Source organism: Protopterus annectens, chromosome 3.part0 (genome assembly GCF_019279795.1).
Source record: "Protopterus annectens isolate FY-2018-M chromosome 3.part0, PAN1.0, whole genome shotgun sequence".
Classification (NCBI taxonomy): Eukaryota; Metazoa; Chordata; order Ceratodontiformes; family Protopteridae; genus Protopterus; species Protopterus annectens.
This window is the reverse complement of record NC_056731.1, coordinates 416,625,374-416,631,120: the sequence shown is the minus strand read 5'-3', so window position 1 is coordinate 416,631,120 and position 5,747 is coordinate 416,625,374. Positions and strand designations below refer to the sequence as shown.

The 5,747-nt window shown below is 39.7% G+C and overlaps 1 long non-coding RNA gene across 2 annotated transcripts in view; it reads left to right on the top strand.

The window, feature by feature from the left end:
• The first annotated feature begins 545 nt into the window (after positions 1-545).
• Positions 546-5,747, top strand: part of LOC122796406 — a 23,102-nt gene continuing 17,900 nt past the window's right edge. Inside the window, exon 1 of one of the 2 annotated variants that reach the window (XR_006363970.1) lies at positions 546-777. This is a non-coding gene — a long non-coding RNA (uncharacterized LOC122796406). Of the gene's footprint in view, positions 778-3,977; positions 4,057-5,747 lie in introns of those variants that run through there. The other variant, XR_006363969.1, reaches the window with a different exon arrangement.

Genomic DNA, 5,747 nt, shown 5'->3' with positions numbered 1-5,747 from the left:
CATGATAGTAGACAAGCAAGTTAGCAAGAAGTATTATGAATACAGACAAAATGTTATGTGAAGATAGGAATGATGGTAGAAAATATAATAGCATCTATTATGTATGAGGCAGATGGGGCTTAGTTTCCTCAATATAATGACATATCAATCAATTACCCATGTAGCATCATGACATTAAACCTGTAACTGAAATAGAGTGTATCCAGGACTTCCACACATTCTTCATCTTTTCTTGTATCTTTAAATCTAACATTGTGCACTCCATCTTGCAGATTCATTTTTCAGTGAAATCAGGTCCAGCTTAGTTGGTAAAATTTTGCTTTTCCATTTTCTTTGTGTTTTTTTTTTAGTTGAGGTAATGTTGTCAGCTGAGAATCAGACAGCAAATATTTAAACTGACCTACTGCTGATACTACGAAACTTTAAAGTTCAGTTAAGTTTGACCAGATTGTATCATGACATTAATTATTAACTTATCTACTCATATCCTTTTAGCTAGATCTAGATACAAATAGTACCCTTCTCAAACCAGGCATAGGCAGTCACCTAGGGTCCCATGGCTGGAGGGGGGGGGGGACTCTGGCCAGGACACTTAAGCATTCATTTTAATAATACATTTAAAAATAAATAAATAAATAAATACATTTTAAATACTGCGGTGGTGGTGCCTTCTCCTTTAAGCAGAACCATATGTGTGTCGCCACTTCAGAATTAGAAAGTAAATGCATTCCACACTTACAGGCAGAATTTAAGCTAGACATTCCTCTAAGAGCAAAGGTAAGTGTGTGTGTGTGTGTGTGTGTGTGTGTGTGTGTGTGTGTGTGTGTGTGTGTGTGTGTGTGTGTGTGTGTGTGTGTGTGTGTAAAAGTGTAATCTAAACTAGAGAGAAAGTGTGTGTTTACGTATGCATGTGTATGTGAGTGTATGTAATTTAAACTAGCTGTTCCACTTCTGTATGAGAGAGAAAGTGTGTGTGTGTGTGTGTGTGTGTGTGTGTGTGTGTGTGTGTGTGTGTGTGTGTGTGTGTGTGTGTAAAAGTGTAATCTAAACTAGAGAGAAAGTGTGTGTGTACGTATGCATGTGTATGTGAGTGTATGTAATTTAAACTAGCCGTTCCATTCTGTATGAGAGAGAAAGTGTGTGTGTGCGTGTGTGTGTGTGTGTGTGTGTGTGTGTGTGTGTGTGTGTGTGTGTGTGTGTGTGTGTGTGTGTGTGTGTGTGTGTGTGTGTGTGTGTGTGTGTGTGTGTGTGTGTGTGTTTGTATGTTTAACTTTTGTTTCTCAATTCAGGGAAAAACTCTTATGAAGCAAGATGGGGACCTTTAAATTTTTAACATCAATGTAACATCAGTGTTGTGGTTATTTCACATGCTATAAATGAAGCAACATAATTCCATTTTTAAATTACATTCTCCCAGTCTAATCTGACAAATTACATAAAACTAAAAAACTGTAACTCACTGATACTATGATTTGGAAAGATTTTCATTGAAATAATCCAGATGTAGGTAGACCAAGATGGGGGCACTGGGTGGTGTGGTGTGGTGGAGGGGGTGCCGTGGCAACCTTTTGCCTAGGGAACCAGTTGACCTAAGGCTGCTCCTATGTGTGTGTGTGTGTGTGTGTGTGTGTGTGTGTGTGTGTGTGTGTATGTGTGTGTGTATGTGTGTGCACGAGCGCATGTCTGTGTGCATGTATATGTGTGTGTTTGTGTGTATGTTTGTTTGTAATTTAAACTACCTGTTCTGTTTATATGAGAGATAAAGTGTGTGTGTGTGTGTGTGTGTGTGTGTGTGTGTGTGTGTGTGTGTGTGTGTGTGTGTGTGTGTGTGTGTGTGTGTGTGTTGCTGTATGAGAGAGATGGTGTTATTTGTGTTGCTATGTGAGAGCAGAGAGAAGGTGTGTGTGTGTGTGTGTGTGTGTGTGTGTGTGTGTGTGTGTGTGTGTGTGTGTGTGTGTGTGTGTGTGTGTGTTTCAACATACCTCTCAACTCAAGGGCAACAGGCACTGAATTTGTGGATGAAACACTGAAATGTAAAGTTGTTTTCCAATAACAACTTCTTCATTAGTAACAGATCTCTTTAATGTGGAATTATTCTGATGACTTTTACTTCTGCAGAGATTGTGCTTATTGACTGATATTGGTGGATTGTAATGACAGATGTCTGTGTGGCCTTTTATGGTTGAAATTTTCTGAAATGGGTAGTTTTGTCATTATTGATTCATACATTTTATTTAATTGCTTATTGGAAAAATGTTCAAAACTACAAATTTAAAATGCATTCTAACAAGTGGTACTGTATTATACAAGGAATATAGTTTAATACAATCAGGAAGGTGAATCAAAGAACGCATACATGTATGCATGGCCCTAAAAATGTGTGCAAGGAGCCTATGTTTTGAAAACTGCCCAAAGGAAAAAAATCCTCCACTGGCTAGATGCATTTTCTTTGAATATGGGTTTTAATGGCGTTTCAATGAATGTGAGTATCAAGGGCAGAGAAGTTTACTGCTCATGTTGTCTGTTGTCTTTATGAGACTGTATTGTTTGTTTAGTAAATGGTTATTTGTGCTTGTGCTATTTTATTTCAATATCTGTAATCATTGTAGAAGTAAATAAGAAAGCAGCGTGCACACTGATATGTTTGAACAGTGTTTGTGGTAACTGGGGAGAAATAGGCAAGTAGTGGAACACTAGAATGGATGGCAAGGGGCCAGTTGTGGAGGGTAAGGGGTTGCCACAGGAGGGGTTGCTCTGGGGGGGTTCCAGATCTATTATCATGCCTAGGGCCTCATTTGACCTTGATCCGGCTCTGCATAGGACATTGTTTGGGTAGCACTGGGCTAGTTCCTAATTATGAGTACAAGGTGAAGCAGCTGGGGGGGGGGGGGGTTGTTGCGGGGAATCAGTCCTTACTCACTAATAAAGACTGAGCATGAGTCGTCAAAAGTTGCATACTTGTATAACTCTCGTGCTGATGGCAGAACTTGGGCAGTGGTTATTTTCGTGAAACAGGACTGACAAGTAATGATTGGTAAGTGTTAAGCCAGTTCAGAAGTTCATCTGAATATGGTATTGCCTTTCACATGGCTGGAAATTATCCATGGTATAGAATTTCTGATTCCTTATATATATATCAACGTAGGCAGACCCAGTAAGTTCTCCAGTACTTCAGTTGTGGGAATCAGAATTCTTAAAACATGTTCCTGCTATGATGGCGCTAAAAGAAGTCTAGAATCAGTGTTTGATCCAGCTTATTAGCATGTTTGCCAGTGCAATTTATCATTTGCCTGTGGATGCATGTTTCGTCTGCTGGAACAACTAGAACTTCCTCCTAAGCTACTGTGCAGTGGAATGGATAAGAGGCATTCGTTGGAAAGCAGTTTTGCTTAGCAGCAGTCAAAGTGTGCAAAGCAGCAGGGAAAGCTGCTGAAATTTAAGTTAAGCACAATGATATTTATCAGAAATTATTTGTGTCACACATTCACAGACTAATATCTATTTATGAGTGCAACCTCGGTTGTCTAAAGTAACAACCTCCACTTGAAATAAATTCTGCTCTGTCAGCAGATTTCTAAGTGTAACCGCAGCTGTTTTGTACTAGGGAAAGGTATGTACTGTGTTTAGAATAAGGACTCCTGCTGATGTTCTGGTTACAGCTATTTGAATTTGTTTTTAGAGAGGAGTGATCACAATGAATAAGGCAGGAAGAACTGCTTCCATTTTGAGTTGAGTGCAATTAAGTATGTTGCATGAATGTTAGTAAAAGCTGCTTTCTGTCATGTGTACAGGATCACACTTTGTAAGAAGGTCTGTGGTTGTTTACAATCTCCACCCCCTACTGTTACAGGCACTTTTCTGTCAGTAGATTTGCAGCTATAGCTGTTGTGGGTGGGGAAAAGGCAGGCACACTGCATATATTTAAAGCTTGCACAAGTGGAAATAATCAATGTCAGACATGTGAAGACGCACAGATGGTATGTGTTTGCATATATGGGCATGCCTCAGTAGTATAAGGCGATGCATTGCGTACATTATGGTTATTTCAGCACAGAGGTAGGTGTGTGGGATTAAATATTAAATAAGCAACCTGTTAAGCCAGTTAAGCTTTAGTTTTATCATCTTACATGGTACTGATGTTTCTTTGGAACTGTGTAAACTATGCTTAGAGCAATTGCATGGGCTGCAAACATGATTAGGATGTATCATATTAAAAACACATGGATGTTTAAACTGTGTAAAATAAAACTTGTTTTTTTTTTCAATATAAAAATAGATATGTTCAGACTGTGTTGTTTTATAACTAAAGTTATATGGGTTTAGTCTGTATTAACCCAAGTTCACTTGCACATAATGTAAACGAGATGCATATGTGTCATTCAACAAATGCCAACACAGTGCAACCAAAACTGAATAGGATTGTGAGCAGGAGCACAGACAATAGGTGATGCCTTTATGGGGAAAAGTTGTTTATAACAACAACTTTAGGAAACAGCTGCGGTGCTCAGTATGCTCCAAACAGAAGGACACAGAACACAGAATGTGTGGCATGTCAGGGCTAACAACTTGACAGTGTAAAAATGGGCTGTAGGGTGATTAATTCAGTTGAGTTAATGTCACCAGAATTGGGCATGGGTGTTTGCAAGTGATAAGCGGGTTCAAGATCTGGCCTATTACAACCTATGTCAGGGTCCAGTGCTAATGGTGGGAGGGTTTTATGTACCTCTTGGACAGTATGTGCCCACTATAAAATGTAGCAGCCCTGAGTAAATAAGCTATGGGTCGGCCAGCGTCCAATTGCCCAGCCTGGGTTACCTGTAACACCTCCATTGAGTGAGAGCTGTGTATAAAACAAATAAGCCTGCCAAACATCAGCTAAAGATTGCTACACCAAATATAGGTTCACTGGCAGGATGCAGCTTGAAAGTAGATGATATGATGATAAGGAGAAGACTTGAAAGCCTGTGTATCTAGGAGACAAGGTGGAAGGGCAGTGAACAAAACCACTGATCAGAGGATCCAGAGTCCACTATTCAGGGGGATGACAGTCTAGAAGTGTGAGAAATGTAGTGAAGAAGAGTTATCTGAAGACAGTGAGGGATGTTACCAGAATTAGTGGTAGACTAGTAGCAATAAGTCTCCAGTAAAAATATGGTAAAGTATTCATAATCTGGGTTTGTGATGGCAAGGAAAACAATGCATTCAGATAACAATTGCAGGATCTACTGCATAAAGAAAGGGAACATGTTGGTGTTCATAAGGAGAAACCTGAATGCTGATTATGTGACATACAGAACAGAATATGAGAACTGCCTCAGTCCACATGGTTGTGGTAATGGGAATAAAGGAAGGAAAGGCCATTCTGTATGGCAAATAGGTTGATAGCAACCAAGTCATGCTTCAGAAAGAGAGATGGGCATAAAGCACTTACAAGAGTGGCCGATGTGCAGTTTGCCAGATTTCTACTTAGTAAGGAAAGGGAACAGGGGTAAAATCAGTGATTGCAAAGTAATTTCTAGTGAAACAGTTATCCCACAGCATACACCACTAGTGGCCACAGTTAGCTGCAAGCAGTGGTCAGAGAAGGCTCTAACATCAGCAGAACCTAGACTGAAGACCTGGAAGTTGAATGGCATGAAAGCATAAGCGTTCAAAGAAGTATTTAAGGTTCTAGAACTTCAGGAAGAGAAGAAATAGACATAGCTGAAGAAGAATGGTAGGATCTCAAAACAGCATGTGTGAGGCTA